At 43.4% G+C, this 26,809-nt stretch overlaps 1 long non-coding RNA gene across 1 annotated transcript in view; it reads left to right on the plus strand.

The window, feature by feature from the left end:
* Nucleotides 1–25,647, plus strand: part of LOC148107325 (uncharacterized) — a 39,029-nt gene extending 13,382 nt beyond the window's left edge. The window contains exons 2-3 of the long non-coding RNA XR_015722598.1: nt 17,304–20,822; nt 21,521–25,647. This is a non-coding gene — a long non-coding RNA (uncharacterized LOC148107325). The remainder of the gene's footprint in view (nt 1–17,303; nt 20,823–21,520) is intronic.
* The last annotated feature ends 1,162 nt before the right edge of the window (nt 25,648–26,809 follow it).

Genomic DNA, 26,809 nt, shown 5'->3' on the forward strand with positions numbered 1-26,809 from the left:
TCTGGGCTCTCTATTCCGTGCGATTGATCTATTTGTTTACTTTTTCTCCAAAACCCCAGTGTCTTGATCATCGTAGCTTTTTAGTAAGTCTTGAAGTTAGGTTGAGTACAATCCTCCAACTTTGTTCTTCTTCAATATTGTGTTGCCTGGTCTAGGTCGTGTGCCTCGCCATATAAACTTCAGAATCAGTTGCTCTCTGCACGAAAACTGGGATTTTAATTGGGGCTGCCCAGAATCTATAGATCAAGTTGGGAAGAACTGATATGTTGACAATACAGAGTCTTCCCATTCACGAGCATGAAACATCTCTCCATTTATGTAGTTCTTTGATTCACACACCTTTGATGGAGTAATTTCACTTCTGATAAGTAAGTCACCCAAAAAAGGGGAAAAAAATATATGCAGCATTGATTTTAATAATTCATGACCAAGATAATTCTGAAACTTTAAAATGAATACAAAGTTTCTGAGGAAACATATTTAAAATGTAGACTTTTTTAAATAAAAAAGGAATTTAGGCATTTTATTTTCAATTTTTCTTTTGATAAGTAAAATGTAGATTGTATTTGTGGCTTTATTTTTTTTAAGATTTTATTTATTTATTTGACAGAGAGAGAGACAGCCAGAGAGAGAGGGAACACAAGCAGGGGGAGTGGGAGAGGAAGAAGCAGGCTCCCAGAGGACAAGCCTGATGTGGGGCTCGATCCCAGGGCTTGATCCCAGGACTCTGGGATCAAGCCCTGAGTCGAAGGCAGATGCTTAACGACTGAGCCACCCAGGCGCCCCTCTATTTGTGGCTTTAAAGTACATTTCCCTGAACACCAATTCGGTTGAGCACCTTCTCATATGTCTATTGGCTATTTTATTTCCTTCTTTGTGACGTGTCGCTTTCTGTGGGAATTTTTCTCATTTGTTTTCTGAGTTCTCAGTTTTTTCCTTATTAATTTGTAGGAATTTTAATATATTCAAGATCCTAGACTGACTTTCTGGTAATACATGTTGCAAATATTTTTTTTTCTATTCTGTGTTTTGTGCTTTCAGTCTCTATGATGTCTTTTGAGTAACAGAATTCCTAATTTTGTTGAAGTTAAAATTAGCAAGTGTCTCCTTCTTCATTAAGAAGTTCTTAGCTATTTTTGAGTCATTGACGTTTTCCCATCTTCTATATGCTTTATAATTTTGCCTTTTGCATTTTGAGCTCTTATCTACTGGGACACAATTTTTCTGTATGATATAAGTGAGGGTTTACTTTTACTTTTTTCCATATGGATTACCTACTTATCCCAGGAGTACCATTTGAAAAGCTCACCTTCCCTCACTGATACACAAAGCCACCCTGGTCACATAGCAACTTTCTATATGAGCATAGATCTGTTTCTGGGTTCTCTATTCTAGTCCATCAGTCTGTTTACAATCCTGGCATCAGTACCTCACTATCTAATCCCTGTAGCTTTACACCATATGGAAGGACAAATTCACCCCTTGGATTTCCCTTCAAGAGAGTTTCGATTATTTTTTTTATCATTTGCATCTCCTTATACCTTAGAAGCAGTGAGTCAATCTCAGTAAATAATCTGATATAATTCTTATTAGGATTGAAAGATCTATTCTTCCATTTAGGGAGAATTGACATGTTTAATACCAAATCTTCCAAAACGTGAACATGGTATGATATAGCTTTCCACTTATATAGGTCTTCTTTAATGTTCAATAAAGTTTTATTATTTTCTCCATAAATATATTTTGCACACACACACACACACACACAAAAGATCCTTTGCACATCTTTTCTTAGATTTATTCTTAGGTCTGCTGTATGTTCAAGTTAAAAGTATCTTTTTTCTTGCTTTTCTTTTTTTTTTTTTTAAAGATTTTATTTATTTATTTGACAGAGAGAGAGAAAGCCAGCGAGAGAGGGAACACAAGCAGGGGGAGTGGGAGAGGAAGAAGCAGGCTCATAGTGGAGGAGCCTGATGTGGGGCTCGATCCCATAACGCCGGGATCACGCCCTGAGCCGTAGGCAGACGCTTAACAACTGCCAGCCAGGCGCCCTGAGACCTTTCTTTTTTTTAAAATTTTATTTTTATTTATTTGACAGAGAGAGAGACAGCCAGCGAGAGAGGGAACACAAGCAGGGGGAGTGGGAGAGGAAGAAGCAGGCTCATAGCGGAGGAGCCTGATGTGGGGCTCGATCCCAGAACGCCGGGATCACACCCTGAGCCGAAGGCAGATGCTTAACCGCTGTGCCACCCAGGCGCCCCTGAGACCTTTCATTTTTAAAGAATTTTTAGATATCCTGAAAAACAAAAGAAAGTTTCCTTCATTAGTTATTTTAAGGTATTTTCTAAATTATTATTATAAATGGGTGCAGAATTTTATCAGTGTTTTAATCTATCCAGAAAACCATATGATGTATCTTCTGTTAGAATATAATGGTTAATTATATCAGCTGATTTTTCTAACATTAAATCACCTTGTATTCTTAGGACAAGCCTAACTTCGTCATGATGTGCTGTCCTTTTGAAAACATTGTCGGGAACAAACATATGGATGGATTTGATTTTTGTAGGAATTTACATTTTTACATATTAATTTTCTTCTCAAATATTTATTGAGCACCTACAATGTGTCAGGCACAGTTCCACATCAACAAAACGAACCAGGATTCTTGCTCTCATGAAGTGTGAATTTCATCAGGGAGAGACATAAAAGAATAATTGGACATAATTCATAAGTCTTATTCAGTGTGTTAGAAGATGAAAAGTACTGTGGAATAAAGAGAAGTGGAAGAGGGGATGGAGGATAGGGAGATCTAAAGATCGACTGGGAGGGTGTAGTAGAATAAGGTGATAAGGGGCGCCTGGGTGGCACAGCAGTTAAGCGTCTGCCTTCGGCTCAGGGCGTGATCCCGGCGTTATGGGATCGAGCCCCACATCAGGCTCCTCCACTGGGAGCCTGCTTCTTCCTCTCCCATTTCCCCTGCTTGTGTTCCCTCTCTCGCTGGCTGTCTCTCTCTGTCAAATAAATAAATAAAATCTTAAAAAAAAAAAAGAATAAGGTGATAAGAACAGGTCTTGTTGAAAAGACAACTGCTAAGAAAAGAGTTCAAAGAGATCAGGGGTATTAGCTATGTGGTTATCAGGTGGATAATGTTTAGGAAGAGGGAAAAGCCAGGTAAGGGCAAAGGTCGGTGTGGCTGGACTGGAGTAAGCAATGGGAGAACCAGTAGGTGAGCTCGTCAGAACGTAAAGGGCTAGATCATGTGGGGTTGTGTCAACTCTTGAAGGCTTTTGGATTCTCTGCGTGACCTGGGAGCTATTGCAGAGTTTCAGGCAGAGACTTGACATGATCTGACTTGCACCTTAAAAGGATGGCTCCGGCAGCTGACTTAGGAATAGACTATAAGTTAGTAAGCACGGAAACAGGGAGAACAGTTAGGATGCTATTAGAATAACCCAACAAGGAACGATGGTGGTTCGGGGAAGGGTGATAGCAGTGGCAGTGGTAAGCAGTGGGTAGATTCTGGATATATTTTGAAGGTTGAGGCTACAGGATTTCCGGATGGATTATATGTGAGCTGTAAGGATTGGGGGAGGAGGATAAAACTGGCTTCAATTTTGTTTCAGACATGTCGCTGCAAATGCACCCATTCATGCACGTACAGCCGATAAAATCCCAAGTTCGTTTTGGTACGTGTTGAATTTGAGGTCTTTATTAGACAGTCAAGTAGCATTGTCAAGTAGGTAGTTAAATCTTGAAATTGAAAGAGAAGTCTGAGCTGAAAATATAAATTTGGGAGTCCTCAGCTTATAAATGGTATTTAAAATTAATTGTCCAGATGAGATGACCAAGGAAATAAGTGTACATAAAAATAAGAAGAGAGAGACCAAGGATTCACTCTGAAGACCTCCAACATTAAGAGTTTGGGGAGAAGAGAAGGAATCTGCAGAAGAGACAGGGAATGAGGAAACAATGAGGCCGATGGAGACCCTGGTAACTATGCTGTCATGGAAGTGAAAGGAAAAGGTATTCCAAGAAGAAAGGAAAAATGCACCCTTACTCTGTCAAATGCTACTGATAGGTTACATAAGATGAGGGTAGAGGTTGGCCATTTAATGTAGCAAGGTCATTTGATGACCCGACAAGCACTAGTTTGGAGGAGTGGTAGGAGAAAAGCATGAGTGAGAGGAGAGAGATGGGAGTAGAGGAATGGTTAAACTCTGGGCTATAAAGAGAAGCAGAGAAATGGGTAGATGGAGATTTAGGGCAAAGACAGGTTTTTTCCCCCTAGAATGGAGAAATAAGCATATGTTTGCATGCTCGTGGAAATAACCTGGTAAAGAGTAAAAAATCAAATATATAACAAGGAGGGGAGAATTGATAAAGCAGTGCCCTTAAGTAGGAGAGCGGGATAGGACCTAGTGCACAAAGGGAGGGATTGTGATAAACAGACGGGAGCGTGGATACGTTCATTATATTAACGGACAGGAAGTTCGTGGGTACAAAGGAGGGTCTTATAGGGAGTGAGCTGGGTGGCAGAGGTCTGTGGAAATTCTCTTGTGATTTGTCTCAAGTTTCTTAGTGAAGTAAGAAATGAGGTCATCAGCTTAAGTGCTAGAGTTTAAAAATTTTTAGGACAAAGGTGTTCATATTCTCTTATTATTTGTAAAATAACTACAGCTCCGGTAGTGGATACTCATTTTCATTCCCGCTTTTGGCTGCCTTCTTTTTGTTGTTGTTGTTCTTAACGCATCTCACTGGACATTTATCAGTATTGAATTTTTTTTTTCAAAACACCATCTTCTACCATTATTGATTCTCTTATGACTTCTCCATTTATTGTCTATTTTACTTATTTCTGTACTTTATTTCCTTCCTTCTATTTTTGTGTGTGGGGAGAGGTTATTTTGTTGATTGTTTCCTAAATTCTTGCGACAAATGCTTAGCTCATGAATTTCAAGCACTCTTCTTAGCTAGTATATATTTAAGATTTAAAATTTTCCTTTATAAAATTTATTAACTAAATTCCACAAGCAGCTAAACATATACTAGTATTATAAACACTCAGTTCAAAATATTATCTAATTTCTATTTTATAGGTCCTTCTTTAATCCACTTATTATGTTGAGGTGTATTTTTTTAATTTCTACTCATTTTTATTATTGATTTTTTGCTTAATGCATTTAGAACGAAGCTCTGTAAAATTTCACTTCTTCAAAAATTATTTGGACTTACCATATGAACTCGTATTTGGTCCTTTGCTATAAATATTCTGCATGTGTTAGGAAAAATTATGTACCCTGCACTTGGTGGGGACAGATTTCTGTCCATGTTCATTAGGTCAAGTTTGTTAATAATGCTATTAAAATCTTCTGTAGTTTATCCAATACTTATGTGCTAAATTTATGAATTCCTGAGAGGTCTACGCTAAAAACCTTCTGCTATGACTGCAATTATCTCTTTTTTCCTTACATTTCTGTCAATATGTTTTCTTATACTTTGAGATTAGGAGATTAAGTTATATGTCAAAAATGCATTTTGGGGGGTACCTGGGTGGCTCAGTCGGTTAAGCATCGGAATCTCGGTTTCAGCTCAGGTCTTGATCTCAGGGTCCTGGGATCGAGTGCCACGTGGGGCTGCGTGCTGAGTGGGCAGTGGGCTTAAAGATTCTCTCCCCGCCAAGGGGCGCCTGGGTGGCACAGTCGTTGAGCGTCTGCCTTCGGCTCAGGGCGTGATCCCGGTGTTATGGGATCGAGCCCCATATCAGGCTCCTCTGCTAACAGCCTGCTTCTTCCTCTCCCACTCCCCCTGCTTGTGTTCCCTCTCTCGCTGGCTGTCTCTCTGTCAAATGAATAAATAAAATCTTTAAGAAAAAAAAAAGATTCTCTCCCCCTGCCCCTCCCTCCAACTCATGCTCATGCGCACTCTCTGTCTCCAAAATAAGTAAACAAATCTTTAAAAACAAAACAAAACAAAAACAAACAAAAACAAAAAACCAAAAAATGCATTTGGGCACTTAGTTCATTTATAATTAATGTAATTAGTAATATATTTTGCCTTATATCAACCATATTATTTTGTACTTCATATATGTTCTACCCATTCTATGCTTTTTTTAACCCTTACATACCTACTTAATAAAGCCTAAAATTAATCAGTAGACTTAGCCTCTAGACATTATGAGAACCAAGAAACTCAGAACACTTAAGCCTACATTCACCCAGCTCAGCAAATGCTCTCAGGGCACCAGGGGTTTAAATGCTCCAGGTTGCCATTTAGTCCTCTTGGTTCCCATTTCTATTTAGGTTTTAACTTGTTTATTTCTTATTCTCTTGTCAACTTGGTCATGTTTAGATGACCTTGCTTGGCATAATATCAGTATCCTAAATTACATTCTACTAAACTTCATATAGCGAATACAAGAGCACTTTGCCAATTTCATACAAGTATTTTCCCACTATGTTTATGCTTTGTTTTTTATTTATTTTTCAGTGTACAGAGATGTCATGATTAAGCACTGCAGAGCCTCAAGCACTGAGTGAGCACAGAGCCGGTCACAAAGTGGCAGTGCACTAAATACTTACTGGATAAACTAATGTTCTTCATTATTATGTGATTGAATATGCCACTCTTTTCCATTGTGAATTTTCTTTTTTTTTTTTTTAAAGATTTTATTTATCTATTTGACAGAGATAGAGACAGCCAGCGAGAGAGGGAACACAAGCAGGGGGAGTGGGAGAGGAAGAAGCAGGCTCATAGAGGAGGAGCCTGATGTGGGGCTCGATCCCAGAACGCCGGGATCACGCCCTGAGCCGAAGGCAGACGCTTTAACCGCTGTGCCACCCAGGCGCCCCCCATTGTGAATTTTCATTTGCAGGCTCCAAAGTTAAGAAAGTTACTGCTGGGGCACCTGGGTGGCTCAGTCGTTAAGTGTCTGCCTTCGGCTCAGGTCGTGATCCCAGGGTCCTGGGATCGAGTCCCACATCGGGCTCCCTACTCGGCAAGAAGCCTGCCTCTCCCTCTCCCCCTCCCCCTGCTTGTGTTCCCTCTCTCACTGTCTCTCTCTCTGTCAAATAAATAAATAAAAATCTTAAAAAAAAAAAAAAAGAAAAAAGAAAGAAAGTTACTCCTATCATTCATACACTTAATGTAGGATATTCTCTGGAATTAAAAAAAAAATCAGTCAACATTTCTTAAATATATTGTAGCACAAATATGGTGAAATTAATACAGACATTGACTTGATTTAGCCATACTGGCTAGACGCCAAGCCTCTGAAGACATTGTATTGCTACAGAGTTTGCAAGTGTGTTAACACCTTGGATTATGTTTTTCTGCACTCCTGAAGTCAGTTAATCATACTGGGAATGAGCCTGCATAAAGCCATTACATTAATTTGCTTATTAAGAACGTTTTTCCAAACCCTTTCCAAGGATTTGGACCTGAGAAACACCAAACCAGTCTTAGGACACAACTTGGCAAAGGAATTGACTTCTGAGTCCTCTGTCAGCTTCCCCTCAATTTCCATAATCCCTTCCACCGGTCCCATTGGCCATGGCCAAGCAGCAAAGGGAACAGTAAATCTCCATTTTAGTGACGGTGACTGGTACTCACAGTATGAGCTCTCTGGCTTCCAAAAGTCCCAGGAGCACGTTCCCCACTTGGTGAGGTATCCTATTTATACCAGTGACCTTCCCCACATTCAGAACTTGAACAGCTGCATAATATATATAACGGAATGGAAAGTAACATGACACACATTTCAAAGAGAAAATTGGAAAGGGATATGTCTCCAACGTTCCTTCCAGCTCTGAAAGGCTATGCTTCTTTGAGTCTATATAATAAAAATAACAAAGGGGCCAGCATGGGGCAAGACAGAGGAGGCTGTTGTAGGGAAAATGATTCTCACTTTCCAAAGTGAAAGCCTGAAACAAGGAAGGAAATGTTTAAAACAGAACCGAAAAAGTTTACCGATCAAGACTTTTAATGAGCACTATAATTATTCTTTCTGAATTTGAAACAGTCCATTTTAAAAGGTACCAATCATTACACTCAACATATTTTAAAATAACTACAGATTTATTTATCAGTACCCTTGAGATCCAAGATCGTGTGTATGACTCTCTATCTGCAGGGCCTAGTGCCACACGTACAATCATCATTCAATTCATGTGTTATAATTAATAAATTGTGACATTCTCGAGAGTGACAGAGGATTGTGTGTGTTGTGGACACCTGTAATTGTAAGGAATCATTAGCATTTATGGAGTGCTCGCTGTATACACCACGCTGCTCAAGGGATTGAGATTTCTATGGAGATAAGTAGAGTGCTCATAAGTAGAGTGGAGTCATTGGGTTTTGTGATGGGAAAATGACATTTGGAATGTAAAACTACTGTAAATCCTAATTTTGAAGTCAAATTAAGCAACCTCTTCTCCATCAACTAAAGACCTCCCTTGTCTATTAGTCCAGTTACACACTAAACTCACTTCTGGCCTACAAAACTGGAAAATCAAGGTCAAAGGCAAGGGCGCCTGCTTTGCCAGAGACACCTGCCTCCCTCCCTTCTTCCTACTCACCTCCATTATTTTGGAAGCAAATATGTGTTGCTTGCTCAGATTGCTACAATCGCTAGAGAAGCTCTGCAAGGCCCAGCCCCACAGTTGTATTATCCTTGTCCCTGAAACACACTCTCTCTTCCTAATAGTGTAGCAGGAAAGCAGTAATGTTGTTTTGCTTTTATTAAACTGTCAGCTGCTCAATAGGAACCACAAAGAGAATACAAATATGTGTATATGTTCAAGTAATTTGAAAATAGGTTTATTTTTCTTTTAATATAGGAAAAACATGGAAACTTATTGCTCTCACACCCCACCCAATTTTACTCACTAGCCAATTTCTGGAATACAAAGTTAGTCTTCTCCTTCTTCTCCCTCTCCACCTTTCTTCTCCTCCTGTTCCTCCTTTTCAGAGAATGTGTGCTTTGAACGGAAGAATGGAAAAGTCATTTTAGCAATATAAAGTAAAAACTTATTTCCAGAATTCAAACGGAAACCCAGGTGGGAATGTGGGGAAGGAACACAGATTTGCTTACCTGTAAGCCTTGGGGCTAGATTCTAGACTTACAGTCTCCTTCCTACTCTATAACTCTAAAATTCTGTGATATGAGTAAAGAAAGTGTTAAGAAGGAAAGACAGGTGCACAAAACGTTTGGAGCTACCTCAAGCGATAACTGTCACGTTCCATCTTAACTACAGCAGCACAAGGCAGATCAGGAGGGGTCAGAATAAAAGTGGGCTAGTTTCAGCCTCTTTGTTGAGTGACAAAAGGTACCGGAAGAATGTACCTAGCTATGGAAGCTAGGAAGAGGCATAGAAGCAAGCAGAGACTGAGACCTCACTGGTTGGACAATGCCAAGTGGATATGGTGGGGCTCTCCCATCCAGAATCCGTGATTCCCAAATGGCAGAGACTGGGAATCCAAGAGCTGTGAGTTTTCAGAGATCCAAGCAAAACAGAGGGAAGGTGACATGAGGGAAGTTAGTTGGGACTCAGGTAGACTCAAAAAGATGGAATCCACTTATAAATTTGGGTTCAAGGTAGACCTCTAGGCTTCAATAGGAGGAAAAGGCCAGTTTTCAAAAGTAGACATAGGTAAAGGTAGGTGGAGGCTACAGGGTAGTCTACTGTGGTGAGTTAAGGATGGCCACAAATACCTCTTCCACCAAAAGATGAGCCCTGTGTCCTCAACTCTTGAAACTGGGAAGACTTTTGATTGAACTATACTAGCTTCTTGGCCCAGGCTTTAAGCAACTGGCAGTTTCCACTTCCTGTCTCTTGATATACTAACTCTTGGAAACCAGCTGCCATGTTGTAAGGAAGCCCAAGCATCCTGTAAAGAGGGCTTACATGTAGAGAAACCAAGGTCCCAGTCGACAATCCCAGCTGACTTTCAGCCAGCAGCCAGCACTAGCCGACAGCCATCTTGGAAGTGGCTCTTCCAGCCCCAGCTGATGAGAGATGGAGCAGAGACTAGATGCCCCAGCCAAGCCTTGCCTGGAGGGTGGATTGATGAGCAAACTAGATGCATGTTGATGTAAGCAAACGAGTTGTGGGGTGATTTGTTATGCAGTAATAGGGAACAGTCATCTTATTATTTGTATGTTTTATGCATGTATGAAAATTCCTATATAAAAATTGTTTTAACTAGGTACAAGGACACAGCAGCATGATGTGACTTGGTATTTGAGCCGTAAGAGGGATGTGTTTCTCAAAGATTGGTTTGGGAGCCTTTTGTATCAGCCTTCCAAGGAGTCAAGATCTCAGAAAGGAAAAGGAAATCTGCATTTTTCACAGGCACTGCCAGGGAATTCTGGCACCCATGAAAGTTTGAGACACAGGCTTAGAGCAGCGGTTCTCAGGCTTGGCTTCCCACCATCATCAGCGAGGTAAGTCTACGCGATACTGGTGCCTGGCTCCCACCGGCAGAGTTAGCGACGTAAGCAGCTGGAGGTGCACCTGGGTGCTGAGACTTGTCCTGATGATTCCAATATGCAGCCCGGGGGTTTGAGTCTGAGAACAGGCAACATCTGAGTTCAGAGGAGTCAGCTGGCCAGAGCCCGGCGAGGGCTACAGAGCCCAGCAAGGCGTGCTGGAGAAGGCCAGCTTGTGGATCATCGTGGGGAAAAGCAAAAGGGAGTCTTTGTGATGCTACGTGACTAGGACCAAATTCTCCAACACGGAGTAGAAATTGGGAGACTGTGGAAGGAAGATTTTCCATAAGTTCGAACCAGAGGCATCCCCCACTTTTCCAAAGTTTGTGTTACACGACTTCGCATTTAGAGAAGACCTACATTCATAACCGGTTTTCACTCCCCAAAAGAAACCCAAAGAGAGTTTTCGCTTTTATGGAAACAGTGAAAGTAGCACTTGGCATCAGTTTGGCCGCAAGCTGTTGTAGAGACGGTGCCACCCAGCCAGAGCCTTGAACCGTGTCTGCGAGCATTTGGCTTTTATCTTGATTTCTTTTGTGCATCCGTTAGCAAGATGTGTCCTAAAGTATCAGAAAAGCCGAAGAAGGGTTATTTTGTAGGTCTGGGGACACTCAAAAATGCTTCCAGGCGAATTAATAGTAACCACTTGTTTGCTCTATACCATTTGGGCACAGGAAAGGCTTCCTAGGGATGCTCTACTTCCGGATAGTGGGGCAAACCTTTACTGGAAAATGGAGGGACCAAAACACAAACTAAAGTTCTTCTGTGTGATTGAGTAGAAAATAGATGGTTTTTCGCTGAGAGGCATTCGGATTGCAATTTCCTTTTCAAAATTATTTCTACACCCACTTGGAAGTGTTCCTCTCTCTCTTGCTATTGCAAAGGCTCTTCTGAGCCAACGCTTCGCATTCGGGCCTTCCGGTTTTGAGTGGCGTGGGGAGGTGTTAAGAAGGCGGACTGTGGGAGGACTGACGGGTACAGGGATCTGTGTGGTGCTTCAGTGAGTTGCAAGGCTGGCAGATGGAGCCGGGCACCAATTATTAGTGCATGGGTTGGCATGGCTTTCCCCCTTCCCCGCTGCTGCAGGTCATGATGTCTGGTCCACCTGCTTTCTACCCCTCTCCCCTAATGGTGGGAAATCTAGGTGGAGGCCCTGGGAAGAAGGGAGAGAGACCAGAAAGCCGCAGGGGCTCTTTGTGGAGAGGGTTTTACTCGAGACCAGCTTCGGATGTGAGAGAATGAGATTGGAGAGAGAAGAGTGTGGCCGTGTGGCTGAGAGGAGTCTCTTGGCATGATCCCTGGAAAAGTCCAAACAAGAGGATGGAGTCGCTTTGTAAGTGTAGACAGCCCCCGACTTACAATGGTTCAACTAGACCATGGTGCAAAAGTGATACACGTTCAGTAGAAACCATACCTGCATTTTTGTTTCTGATAGCGATATGCAGTGTGGTCCCCATCCGTGACCAGGACAGGGGCAGCGAGACCACACGGGGCTGAAGGACAAAACACTGACAGCCACTCTGGCCCACACAACCATTCTGTTTTCACTTTTACTGAGTTGTTCAATACATTATATGAATCTTCAACACTTTATTATCAAAAAGGCTTTGTGTGACATGCTCTGGCCCAACCGTAGGCTCGTGTAAGTGTTCTGAGCACGTGCAAGGTAGGCCAGGCTGAGCTATGATGTTCGGAAGCTTAGGTGCGTTAAATGTATTTTTGGCTTAATGATATTTTCAACTAGCAATGGGTTTATGTGGATGCAACCTCACATTAAGTCAAGAAAGATCTGTGCCTTCCCTTGCTCCTTGAATACATCACCACTCCGAGACTGGTCCCAGAATGTAAGCATTGTATAAACACGAACCTGGTTTTAGAAGCTTTGGTGGTACCCCAAGGACTTTCAGCTTTCCTTGTAAATTAGATGTAAAGTCCTTGAGCCCGCACTCCACCTTTTCAGCATTTATATGCATTGTAATTAATAGGCTGCCGAGAGTTACCATGTATATTTGACTGGCTGATTTGTGTCGGTATCACAAACAAAACAACATAGGCTGGAAAACAAATGCAAACAAAATACAACATGTGTTCTTAACATTCTATTGCACATCAAATCTCAAATCTAAAATATTTTGTAGGTAGTCATATGAGAGAAGCAAGAAGAAATTTCTTAATGGTCAGTCGTGACACAGACACTATCTACTTCGTACAAACCCAATCTCTCATAATGAACTCCTCTCCTTTTACTTCAAAATAACCAAGAAGGGTGTTCTTAGAAATGGGGCTGAATAGGCTCCTCGCGGACAGAGATGGTTAATAGCCCCCAAATCCTGGTGGGTTCTCCTACAGTTCCCCACCTCCTCACATTGGGTTGGGAGCCACAGGAGTATAGTTGGGCAAAGAACTAAAAATAGAAGTGATGTTTGTCACTCACTGTGTATTTCAAGACCAATGAGTTTCCTCTATTTCTCATCCCCCCTTTCCACGGTGACCTGGAAGTTGCACGATACAGAGGGCCCAGCTATAAGATAGAAGCGACCCAGACTCCAAAGTCACTGCATGGATGAGGGCTGCCAAGGGAAGTGAGCGAGAAGTACATTTTCGCTATGTTAAGCCACTGAGAACTTGAGCTTTCTTTGTCACTGAAGCATAACCTAGCATCACCCTGACTAACATGGCCCCTGAAGAAAAGGGAGAACGGGTTCTGTTATCCTTCTTCCCAGAAAACCGAGCAGAGGGGGGAAAGCCTGTGACCATGACTCTAGAAAGTACCCCAGGAAGGCTACCTTCCCATTTGGTGGGAGTTGCAAGGTCAATTGAGGTAGAGATACAATGAGGCAAGATCATTTTCGATCTGCTCACCCAGATCCTTGGAGGTCTCCACTTAGCGCCCAATGAGTGCCTTTTGTGACCAACTTTTCGATGAACCCTACTGCATTTACCCAGGGTCAAGCCCGGGCTGACTTCACTGTTGCCTTCGAGAAAGATGCAGCAATTCCTCTGACGAAGCCATCTGTCTCAATCTGTTCCATGGTTTCAACGCTGCCTTCTCATTTATTTAACAGAGGTTCTAAGGTGTTCTACGGTGCTAGGCTGCCTCCAGTCCTCTAGGACCTTCTGGTCAAGGTCAGCCGATTCAGAGAAAAAGTGCCTCTTGGCTCTAAACTCACAGCATTTTCAACAGTGCGCTGGAACCTAGCGTTTAGACAAAAGGACATTTCTTCTCATTTTGACCTAAATAATCAGCGGTAAATTAAAACGGATTGGGATCTTAAAATCAATCCTTTCTACTTAAGACCAAGAACTTTCTTTAAAGATCCAACGAAATCGTGTTTGCAGCCCTGGATAATGTACTTGAAAGTGTTTTATGAGCCATTCATTTTCTCTGCCGTGCACAGAAATGCTCTCTTGCTTGTTTCAAAGAGTTGGAGAACACTCACCTTATTTTTGAAAGACTGTTTCAACCCCCCAAACAACTTAGAATTAACTGGCATGCAGCTGGCCGTCTCATAGTTGTCTCTGCCTTTATCTGATAGAGCGTGGATGCCCCTCTCAGCCTTTCTCTCTTTCAATAGTGTGCAATCTGGTGATTATGGGACTTAATTTTTTTAAGCACCAAAACCCAGCCTTTAGCCCATGGGTCTCTGTATTACCATCTAAGGACTCCTGGCAGACTGGAGCCATTTTTCCCTCTGACAGACCTTTAAATGATTCTTCATGCTTTTGTCACATAATTAAAATTAGATTACTTCAACTCCCTGCTGGCCGGCCTGAGTGGGGGCCCTTGTAAAGCCTCCAGCTGGCCCGGGGGCCTTTGAAAAGAGGAATATGGTCCAAACACACTCAGCTGTTGTCACCCCACCCCTGGCCTGGAGGCCATTGTGCTCCTTGCCAAAAGCAGACAAGATTTACCCCGAGCTTATCAATGGCTGCTTATTTTCTAAGGGCTGGATTTTCTATTCAGAAGACTTGGAGTCAGAGATTGGTATGTTTGCTTTTAAGGATCCCAAGCTATTCTAACCCCACCCCACCCCCCCAGCCCCCCACGTCCCCCACTTCCCAGCACCCAGAGAGCTCACCTCTCAGTGCTTTGCCTGGTGGGGCCGCTGAAACAGATCAAGCCCCTACTGTCCCACACGTTCGCTTCCAAATACTTGTTTGGCTTCTCGGCCAAAGCCGAATTCAAAATCTCTCCTCTCTGCGCCCTTCTTTAAATCTCCCCACCCTCTGCCCCCAGCACACGCCCTGGGTGCGTTTCTACGGGCGGCCTCAGTGAGGTCTCTGCCCATCACCGCAGACAGCACAAAACAACTCTCCACCGCACACGTACTCCTGTTGAGTTTCTGACATCTGTCTCCTCTCTCTCCTTCTCAAGCTCCCCCAAACACTAGAGAGGCAGAACTCGTGCACTGTTAGCAACCGTCAAGCAATCTCAGCTCCCTCCGCTAAAAGAACAGCTCTTGGGGTCACTCTTGGAATCTTCTCTAGACAAATGCGTCCTCTGTCACCTTGCCCAGGTCCCTCTGCCTGCCTCATCCGCCGTCTCCCTGCCTCCCACCTGTCCACTTTCTAGCACATACCATAGCCACGGAAGAGAGGCTTCGAATTTGATCAGACATGGGCTAGGCTCCCGCGCTAGCAACTGATTAGGGCTGTGACCCCGAGTAAGTGACTTAGCCTCCCTGAATTTCATTTTCTTGTCATAGAATTAGGGATCCGAATGCCCACCTCAAACGGCTGTAGAGAAAATTAGGAATAACGCAGTGAATGCCTGGCCCAGGGTAAACCCGGGTTCCCAACGGAGCAGAGAAATTGCACGCTTAGGCTTTGTGATTAAACACTGCCTCCCCTCTTTCTGTAAAAGGCAGTTAATTTCCCTAGTTTATTGATTACTCTAGTCTTGACTGCCTCACAAGTAGGGTGAGGATAGACGTAGCCATATTTTCTGCCACAAAGACGTAAATACGCTGGTGTGTGTGTGTGTGTGTGTGTGTGTGTGTGCCCCTAACATTTATGGAGTATTTGCAATATGTCAGGCACTGTGATCTGCGCTTTGCATAGACTCTGTTAGGTGAGGCAACCTCTAGTATATTCCCATTTCCCAGGGGAGGGGACCAAGGCTTAGGGGTCATCACTGGCCTGAAGCCACACGGTCAGCCACTGGCCAAGCTGGGATTTGAACCCGAGCGGTCCGGGAGCCTGTAGGACGACCTGTTTCCCCAGGATGCGGCGAGGTCAGTTCAGAAATAAGGACGTAGAGGATTTTCCAGGAAAAGAGGATACAAAAGGCCCTACAAACCAGAAGACATCCTTTAGGGTCCTATTCCTATCACCCTGGGGGTTCTACATCTCTGGATCCTCTGAGGCAGTGGTCCTCAGCCAGGAGCCATGTTGCCCCCCAGGAGACATGTGGCCATGTCTGGGGACATTTCTGGTTGTCACAAGTGGAGGGGTGGAAGGAGGGGGTGCCATGGCATCTCCTGGGCAGAGGCCAGGGATGCTACTAAAACATCCCACAGGGCACAGGGGACTGCGCCCCCACGCACAGAATTATCCAGCCCCAGGCGTCGACAGTGCTCAGGTTGAGAAACCTTGCTCTCTATGAACTATCTTTGTTTCCTGTTTCCTCCCCCAAAAGAAGGGAGGGGGGAGGAAACCCACGTGCTTGTTTTTCCTATGCTACCATGTGGCACCAAGCTTCAGGTTCAATGTCAAAGCAACCCACCCTCTACAATGTCATCTGCAATAAACGTTGACATGTCATTCAAAACATTTAGAGAAAGGCACTCGAGTGTTTGAAAATTAGAAAAATAAGAGTGGCAGTATATAGCATTGAATTTGTATGTAAGCGTAATCTAAAACGTTTTAGGACTTTAAAACACATTCAGGAACTTGTGTCACTAGTGCCAAATGACAATCTATTAAATACAAGTAAAGATTTGCACTGGACGCTTAGGAGAGATTGTGAGTTGTGTTGTGATGCAAAGTTTGATGTAATGTCTGCATGGCTTACAAAGGAAGAAAGATTGTATGAGACTGAGTAAGAGGGATCTTTACAACCCAGGACCTCTCTGTGTTACCTCTTACCACTGCATGTGAATCTACGACCATCTCACAATTTTAAAGTTTTAATTTTTTAAAAATGGAAAAATGGGAGGGGTGAAGGAATAGGAAAAAAGAGAAAAAAGAAATAACGTGCATGAAATTTGTCCTTTGCTTTTTGAAATTCATTTCTATGTCTAGCAAATTACTACCAATCAGATTCTTTCTAGTATTTATTTTCAAAATAAAGTTATGATGTGCGCTAAGCCCTTGGAAGAAATAGGGAATCGACTGGCCACCTGCCCTGGGCTCAGTAGGGCACAGCAGGCGCGGGTCAGGAGCTCACAAAAATGTTTTATTCTTATTTTTTTTAATCAGAAGGAAAAAATGAATAAAAGAATGTTGAATAATGATATTGTTATGTTATTGTATAGGAATGCTCATAGGCGTAATAAGGAATCCAGCCTGGATTTTATTAATCTTCGTAGCAGTGTAGACTTAAGACAGAATTTAAAAATTTTTTTTATGGAGGAAGGGAGCCACCAAGGGGTCCAGCACTAAGCTGACCCTAAGGGGACAAGAAGAACTACAGTGGCACCTATCTTGGTCCAGCACTGCCAAACCCTGGACTGCCGCACATCCACACAAGGTCTAGACAACCAAAGCTCAGCTTTGCAGATGCAACAGTAATTTTTATTTGAACTGTTAGATGAGGGAAAGTAACCCCCTAAGACGTCTTACACACTTTGCTACTTTTTGCCCAATGCAGGACTTGAACTCATGACCCTGAGATCAAGAGTCAGACACTTCACGACTGAGCCACCCAGGCGCCCCCACATTGCTACCTTCTTCAACAGAACATCATTGACGTTTCCTTTGCGGGGACAAGACAGACATTCGTGGTGCAGCAATATGGCTGTCGCTGCCTCGCCTTCCAGCCATGCTCCTGGGTTCTGCATTGCCCCCCGCCATCGATGTGCCTGCCTCTTACAATGGTCCCCACTTCCGATTTGCTGTTTATGGTCTGTTCTTTACATGAAATAAGACACTTAAGCTGGCTAAGACAACACACTGAGTCCATAAACCCTGAAGGACTGCCTGGGGACTCTCTGAAAGTTCACGCTCTTCGGATGCTGTTTGACAATGTCAGACACTGGGGAAGCTTCTGCCCACACCCCGACCCCTGGGTTTCTCAAAACCTAGTTGAGGAAACAGGGCAAATGCATAACAACTAGAGAATCGGCTAGAATCAGACACACCAACAACGAACCTCGTGGGAGCTCAGGAGGGCAGAGGGGAGCAGGACAGAGAACAGCCTGGGGTTAAGAGCAGAGACCCCCATCTCCCCAGCTCTCCCACTGACCTGTACGTTTTGTGGCCTCTTGGCCCTCAGCTTCCCCATCTGTAAAACGGGGAGATAATACCACGTGTTATATATATATATATATATATATATATATATATATATATATATATATATATTTTTTTTTTTTTTTTTTTACCTATTTAGAGCTAGGTGAGCACATATTTGTGAAGTTCTTACACTAGTGCCTGGAATATAGTAAATGTTCCTAAGTGCTGTTACACAGGACGAAGGGTCTGACAAGCTAACACAGAACGAAGAGGGGGAGGGAGCCTGGGATGAAAACTGAGTGAAGTCTGTCCCCACATCCCATATCGCTGAGCAGGTGTGCACACCTGCACCCCCTTGCTCTTTGCATCTGCCATTTCCCGGAGTATCGGGATCAGGCTGGGTCCTTCTCTCGGTCCTCCCTGAGAAGGAAACTCCCTCTCTTTCTGAACAGCCACTTATCCTGATGTTTCCCTAATCAGAGATGCCACTGACTCAGGTCTCCAGGGACAGCCCGGGAGGATTTTATAGACAGTTGCTGCTATCTTTGCATGATGACTGCTCTTGGCATGTCTAGGTCTATGTACGTATGCACCTGCATGTGTAAGACTGTCTTTCCTACTTCTTTCCAGAAATAATTTGCACCCTCTGGAGAAAGTTTTGAGAAATGGTGCTGGTCATCTGCCAAAGGCTGGACTAGTACTTTATGCCTATAAAACCATCTTTGTGACACATGTTGCCTTAACATGAGTTTGTGGACCCTGGATGAGTTTTGCAATGCCCACTGCAGTGTTGGCCAGGTTCCTGGCAATAGCAGGCAACCACAGATCCTCGGAGCTTATCACCCTATACTGTGATTTGTTTTCTTAGCACCGAGGCCTGGAAGGTGTCAGCAGGTAGAAATGCTTTGCCCACTGCTATGGCCGCCAGGTATCTTCAGGTATGGCCTGACACACTAGCCTCAGCTGAGTTACCTTCTCTTGCTGACTGCCCACACTGTCCCCCCGGGATGCCTGCAGAGACCACCCAGCCCCTCTACTACATATACAGCCCTGGGACAGGAGGGAGTCCACACCTTCAGAACAATCCTTGAGCAAGGGAAATTGAAGCCTTGCTCCTCTTCTTAAAGACTATTCTAGAAGCTTTCTCAAGGGGTCCTCAGTGGGCTAGATCCCCACCTGACAATAGCAGTCACCAGTACAATCATGCTTTCTTGACTTGGCTTCCCTGATTTCTCAGTTTCATTCTCCCCATGCCCCCTTCCCCGTTCTTATTTCTTGGGCCCAATTTCCTAAATATACCAGCTGCACAAAAGCCCTACTCTTAGGCGATGCATTTTCAGGCTAAGGTAATAGGGATGACCACCAGAGCAGCCCTCCTCCAAGGCTCTATGACAATGTCACCACACCGAGCCCCTAAAGAGGAAAATCGATTTCAATACATTGTCCGTGATGCTATTATGTGCTGGTTGCTAACGGTATCAGTAACCACCGAGTGTCCCCAGATTGCAGGATTGCAACATTTAAGTCATTCTCACCAAAGGAGGGCACGTTCCAAAATATGTAAGAGGAATACAACCGTGATTAGAGAAGAGGAAATTTAACATAACCCTCTTACTATTGAGTTTCATGGAGTTTCTTCTTCCAAACGAAAATGTTATGAAAACGTGTGGTGCCCTTAAGAAGGAATTCTCAGTTTAATTCCCCGAAGGCAATTTCTCAATGGAAAACTGCCTACGTTTCACAGACAGTCACTGCTGACATTGACACGAGTGCATTTGTAAGAACATCCCTAGACCCCCAAGGAAGGAGCCTTGTTCTGGTCATAATGTGTCCTCATTTTATGTCACCAGAGGAAAATAACTCTCTCATAATTAAAAGGAATATTAAAAGGGATATTACAAAACGTGTAGTAAAAATTGGTATTCCTATTTTAAGTGACGTATTTGAGTTTCAGCTCTTCTTTTTGTTAGCAAGGTGACACACAAATTTCTTTAGAGAAGGAGAGTCGCTGAGAGGGATGTGTTAAGAGCCCTATTTGAGGGGCGCCTGGGTGGCTCAGTCGGTTAAGCGTCTGACTCTTGATTTCGGCTCAGGTTATGATCTCAGGGTCGTGAGATCGAGCCCCGTGTTGGACTCGGTGCTGAGCGGGGAGTCTGCTTAGGATTCTCTCTCTCCCTCTCCTTCTGCCTCTCCCCACCTGCCTGCTTGCACGCAGGCTCTCTTTGTGTCTCAAAACAAAACAAAAACCCAAAAAAAACCCACTTATTTGAAATACTTTAAAGTTTGATTCAAGAAAAAAAGAAATGAATGAATGAAAAGCGAGAAGGTGACAACGATGAGGGCACATCAATGAACGCAGTCCCAAATAACCAATGGCTAGCTTTGAAAACAAAAAATGGGGAGAGGGCGAAAGACTTACATGAAGTCTGATTTCTTAAATTAGAACTAAGACTGGAAAAGCAGCATAAGCCAGTGCGTCTGTGGTATAGGATAATAAGTTCTTCTTTTAAGGGTTTTTAAAAAATATTTATTTTATTTTAAGCAATCTCTACCCCCAACATGGGGCTCAAACTCACGATCCCAAGATCAAGAGTCGCCTGTTCTGCCAACTGAGCCAGCCAGGTGCCCCTAGAATAATAAATTCTAAAAATTTGATCTATTCTAGAATTTCTTATCCCTCTTATTCGCTTCTGTGTTTAAAGGTGTTATAAACAAAAACAGAAAGTAAAACCAAAAAAAAAAAAATGCATGCTCAGACCCTAGTAAGCCTTTATCCTGCATTTTCTTATCAGATGAGTTGTCACCTGCAGGAACTCTACTACAGTGGGATACAAGACAAATAAATTTTGACCGTTTTGAACATGAGGAGCACAGACCTGGGACAGCATACTCAGCTGTTCAGTGGAGAATCAAGATCAAAAGGTGACATAACTCAGTAAGTAATTGATAGAGAAAGCTTATGTAGGGAAATTTAGTACATGACAACAGCGGCATTTCAAATAAATGTGGGAAAGATGAATTATTCAGTAAATGGTACTGAGAAGGTAGCCAACTGGAAAAGATTAGAATAAATTCACATCACCTTCCTTGGACTGAAATAAGTTCCAGGTAAAAAAAAAAAAAAGCACATTTAAATGTAAACAACAAAACCGAAAAGTATGCATAAAGGAAACAAAAAATTTAAAATAATTATACAGTGGGCAAAAACTTTCTATGACTCAGAACACAGAAACTATAAAAATAGATAAATGTACCTATAGAAAAATAAAACGAATTTGCACAAGAAGGAAAAAGCGATAGAAATTCAAGACGACAGACAAATAGAAAAACATCTGCAACTCAGATGACAGATACTGAAATAATTTCCTTGATATGTACGAAGACTTACAAATGACCCTGAAATACATTAAAGAGGCGTTCAATTTCACCCATACTAAAGGAAATATGAAATACACCCGAGAGGAGACAGAGATTGACGGCTATTAACAAAGAGGCTACAGGACCCCTCAAAACTTCCGCACCCCGAACCACCATTACAAACATGCAGATGCTGATTGAGAAGGTCTGGGGTGGGGCCTGAGAATCTGCATTCCTGTTTTTTTTCCTTTAAGATTTTATTTATTTATTTGACAGAGAGAGAAAGAGAGAGCACAAGCAGGGGAAGCAGCAGGCAGAGGCAGAGGGAGAAGCAGGCACCCCACTGAGCAGGGAGCCAGACGCGGGGCTCCATCCCAGGACCCTAAGATCATGACCTGAGCTGAAGGCAGACGCTTCACCGACTGAGCCACCCAGGTGCCCTGAGAATCTGCATTCCTAACAAGGTCCCTGGAGAGGACGATGTGACTGGCCCACCGACAGCGCTTTGCGAACCAGACATCTCCGGTGGGCGTGCAAGTCCATATCACCTGCCTGGAGGGCAACTGGGCACCATCTTGCAAAATAGAAAGTGCATGTACTGTTTGTCAGCAATCCCGTTTCAGGAATTATCCCACAATCTATCCAGACATACGCCAAGTTATGTGCCGACCAGGAAACGTGCTGCAGCTTTTTCAGCAGCTGCAAAAACTTAGAATTGAGATGAGTATCCTTCAGCAGGGGGCTGTTTAAATATATTATCCGTACAACTGAATATGCAGATGAGAGAAAGAATTAAGGCTGAGAAAGATATGGGGATAGGGGAAATCTCCAGGATATTTTAATTTTATCAGAAGTTTCAGAAAAGAAAACCACACCCATTTGTGTCTGTATACGTGTGTGTTATCGCTTTACTGAATGGGCCAAAGACATAACCGGGTTTTCCCCCCTCCCCACTAGCTCTTCAAACCCGCTCTGGGATGCGGGTCTGTCTTGGACAGGTTCTTGCACTTCTGCAGCCATGGGTGGATAGCAGGTGCGTGCACTCAGCGGGACGGTGTGTACCACTGCCTCCGATGTAACTCTGTTCCTCTCTGCTCTGTCACAACAAGCCGACGGTTGCGGCTTTCTGTCCCTGGATGGCTCAGAAACGAATCATCAGGCATCATCCTCTATTCTTCTTCGGAGGACAGGAGACACACTTGAAGCTCTCCAAGCAGACCCTTGGGTTTAAGGAGGGATAAGGCAGAAACGTCTATCTTGTTTACTCTACTATTACTTGCTTCACTGGAGCAAATGTAGCTATAGACTGATACGGACCGTAATATTCGAGGCCACAAACTGGGAGCCTCGGCTATGTCTGGCCGCAGAGATATTTGGGGTGGTTTTTTTTGGCTTTTGGGTTTTTTTTGTTCTGTTAGGTTTTTTCCAGCTTTATTGAAACATAACTGACACATAAGATTGTATACATTTAAGGTGCAAATAGTTGATCTGACACATTTATAAGTTGCAAAAGGATGGCCACCATAGTATTAGATACCGCCTTCGTCCTGTCCCATTGTCACGGCTTCTTCGTGGAGATGAGAACATTTAAGACCTACTCTCTTAGCCACATTCAAGAATATGATACGGTATTACTAACTACATGACCATGTTGTACATTAGATCCTCAAATTTCTTCTTTCTGTAACTGGAAGTGCGTACCCTTTGACCCAAGATCTCCCCCATTTCCCCCACACCCCGAACTCTGGTGACCACCACTCTACTCTTGACTTTTCTGAGTTGCCTTTTTTAGATTCTACAAAAGGTATTTGTTTCACTCTCAGAGTCAACATTCCCAAACTAGAAGAGTTTATACAGACTTCAGGTTTCTGAAAATTTGAAAGCTCTGCCAACAGAGGACCTGAATTCCTCCTTTGCTGAGCAATGCTTGGCCCTTTAGTGGGACCCCCCCCCCCCGTTTCATGTTCCAACCACTCCCACTGTCTCACATCTGCTTGTTGCAACACGGGCACTGTGGTCTCACTTCCTTCCGCCTGTTTCTTTCATCGGTGTGCATTTTAATATGTGACCCCTCCCTGCACCATACAGGGTGCGGACCATGCAGCAGCGCTGGCCCCAGGCAAAACCACAAATCCTACAGAGCATCCCTACCACTCCTTTCTGAACTATTTCCCCTATTTTAACACCTCTTCCTCTCTCTCCAAATCCAGGAAGTTAATGTTTTCCTACCACCTCTTTCCTGGAAGAAGGAAACGTGATCATTTCGTTCACACTAAATCGTTAGTGATTTACTATGTCCTTTGGGGGAATAAAACAGCCAGAAAATGTTTACTGTTTCCAAATTCTAATCATTCTGGCACTTGGACGAATGAGACATCCAGGGGGCAGGAGACTTCTCTAACACCATTCAAACCACGTCTTGTGGACAATTAGTCCTTCCCCACTCTATGTCAGCCAGCTAAAATCTTTGCCAAAATGATCAGAAGGGCTGTTCCTTTCTGCTTCTCAGGGTAGTGGCTTGCCAGGGAATCCCTGCCCTAGTTGGTTCTTCCTGGAAGAAATATTTATATAATTTGTTCCTATTCTGGGGTGGGGTTCCCTGTGATTTAGCCTACCAGAAGTCTCATCTGTGCCAAGGGTGCAGTGCGTAAAACAAAGCACAATAAAACACTTGCACATAAACTTAGCCACGTCCATAGAGCACAGGGAGCCGTCTCCCCGAAATCTTACCCCACATCTGAGGCTTTGTACAGACCGTCCTCAGAGGCCACGCTTTGAGAACGCCGACAAGGCAAGAGCATTCGGAGGAAAGAAACCAAGAAAGGGGAAAGGTTGGAACCACACCAATGACAAGGGAAGACTAAAGAAAAACTCAGTGACTGCCTTCGAAGGTTTGTAGGCCTGTCACTGAGAGGCAAGCAGATGGATTAGGTCTTTGTTGTGCCAAGAACAAACTAAGACCAAAGGAGAGACGTTAAGGGATGGGAGTAGGAGGAGAGATTTTGGCTCAGGAAATAAATTTAACAGCTACTAGATAGAGATTAGAGGAAAATGACTTTCCCTTTCACTAAAAATATCTGGGGAGAGGCTGTTTGGCCATCTGTTTGGAGTGCTATAGAAAGAATCCTTACAATAGTTGGTGGCCTGATTTGATTTTGTTGGGACTCTTTATACTAAATCCCACTCTTGCATGAATTCCACTTGCATATCGTAGGGAACATATAACCCACAAACGCAGGCTAATGTCTCCAGCTATTCCATCCCAACTTCTGTGCAATCTTTACATCCCCTTGCCTCAAGGTTCTCTTCCAGAACGAGCTTCTGTGATGCCCGCACTCTTGTCTTTGTGCCCCTCGGACGTGCACACTTTGTATTCTTGTTGTCAGCAAGCATGTGAAATAGATTTTCACCCAGCAGGTTTTTTCCTGAGTGCTCTTGCAAAGAAAATGATGTGGCCAATTGTTGATTCCGTGGATAGCCTTTTTCTGTCCCCAGAGTATGGCCAACATATCTATGACTCACATTCACGGGACAGAAGGATTGTTCTGGCTTATGCTTTAACTTCTTTTGGCCAACTGGAGAGTTATTTATAAACATTTATTGATTTGGATTCATAAACCCAAGGAAGGGGGGAAAATCTTGCTGTGCTGGTTGCTATGGTAACTAGCATTTCACACGTGTACTCCCCCGCCCGCAGGGACAGCTCAGAACAGAAACCCAAAACCTACCTGTCCTTCAAACTGCCTGCGTGCTCGTTTTACATTTTCAATGGCCAATCAGCGGTTTCGTCCACCCGCATCACGTGCTGGTATATGGTATGGACGCAGAAAAGAAGTCTTTTTTCCTGTGTTCCCGATGTGGTTCTCGTCCTTGTCTTGAGGCATTTTCCAGATACTTCTGGAACTTCTCATCAAGTTTGCTTGTCAAGAGTTAAAGAGGTCACACTCCACGGGCACCTGTCTGCCAATGTGTGGAGGGCGACACGGAGGAAATACGGGTTCTATTCTTTGTCTTCAAGGAACTTACAGCCGGAGTCAAGGGGCACAAATATAAAGTAGCAGGCCAGCAACACCAGAGGAAAACGTGGTTCAGGGCCAAACTACGTAACACAGAAGGTTACGGAAGCAAAGCACGCTGGGTAGAGCGCAGGCGGCAGGAGGAGACAAGACTAGTCTGAACTGTGTGACCTTGAGTAGATGCCTTTATTACCCTGACCTCGCGGAAATGAGAACCCTCTCAGCCCACAGTGTTGTCCCAAGGATCAAGTAAGAGAATTACATGAAGTGCCTGGAATGATGCCAGACCCACAGCAGGCACTCCAGTAATGGGAATTTTTGTGTCGAGATGCTTTATTGAGATAATAAATTATGTTTTGGTTTGGTTTTTGCCAGGGAAAGATTCAGATTTGGGGGGGGGGGTTCAAGCTTATACAATTTTTAGGCCCTGTTTTAAGAGCATAATAAAAACTCGTGACTGTAAAACCAGGTATAAGGAAGCACTATACATTCAAAACTTAAAAGGCAGGCAAAAAAAAATCTAAAAATAGAACATATTATTTTATATTTAATTACCTGACGTGTCTCTAGTATTTTTCTCTACACTTTTCTTTTTTTTAGATTTTATTTATTTATTTCAGAGAGAGAGCGCGCACGAGTGGGGGGAAGGGCAGAGGGAGAGGGAGGAGCAAGCCCCCTGCTGAGCAGGAAGCCCGGTGGGGGACTCGATCCCAGGACCCTGGGATCATGACCTGAGCCAAAGGCAGACGCTTAACCGACCGCGCTATCCAGACCCCCGCCTCTCTACTCTTTCTGACTATATGCTCTCTGATTGCCACCTCACCTGACATGGACTTTGTAACACTTTCTATAGAGCAAATACAACAACAACTCGGTCATTCTTCTAGCAGGGTTAGTTGAAATTTGCTTTTTATTATTTATAGTTGGGATGCATAAAATGTGATTTTGTATGTGGATATACGTGCTGTTTATAGTACAGCTATAGGCTTATGTCCTACAAATATAAGAATTCTGATAAATTCTATTTCACGTGATTGCTGTAAAATAGGAAAATAGAGAGAGTGCATGTGTAATTATATGTACCGCATCAGAGAGTGCACAGCAGTCCCCACCTTACCTGTAGTTTTGCTTTCCACAGATTCAGTCAGCCGTGGTCCAAAAGCAGGTGATCCTACTCCTGACATGTCTTCAGAAGGTCACTAGACGCCTAACACTATGTCACAATGCCTACATCGTTCACCTCCCTTCATCTCATCACACAGGCATTTTATCATCTCATGCCATCACAAGAAGAAGAATGAACACAGCGCAATAAGCTGTTTTGAGAGAGAGAGAGGCGACATTCACATAACGTTGATTACAATACATTGTTATAATTGTTCTATTTAATTATGATTGTTAATCTCATCCTATGCCCAATTTGTCAATTAAACTTTATCATAAAGATGTATGTATAGGAAGAAAACATATTACATATGGGGTTCAAAACTATCCATGGTTTCAGGAATCCACTGGAGGTCTTGGAATGTACCCCCCATGGAAAAGGGGA

The sequence above is a fragment of the Ursus americanus genome, chromosome 32 (genome assembly GCF_024610735.1).
Source record: "Ursus americanus isolate L20-20 chromosome 32, mUrsAme1.1.p, whole genome shotgun sequence".
NCBI classification, from domain to species: Eukaryota; Metazoa; Chordata; class Mammalia; order Carnivora; family Ursidae; genus Ursus; species Ursus americanus.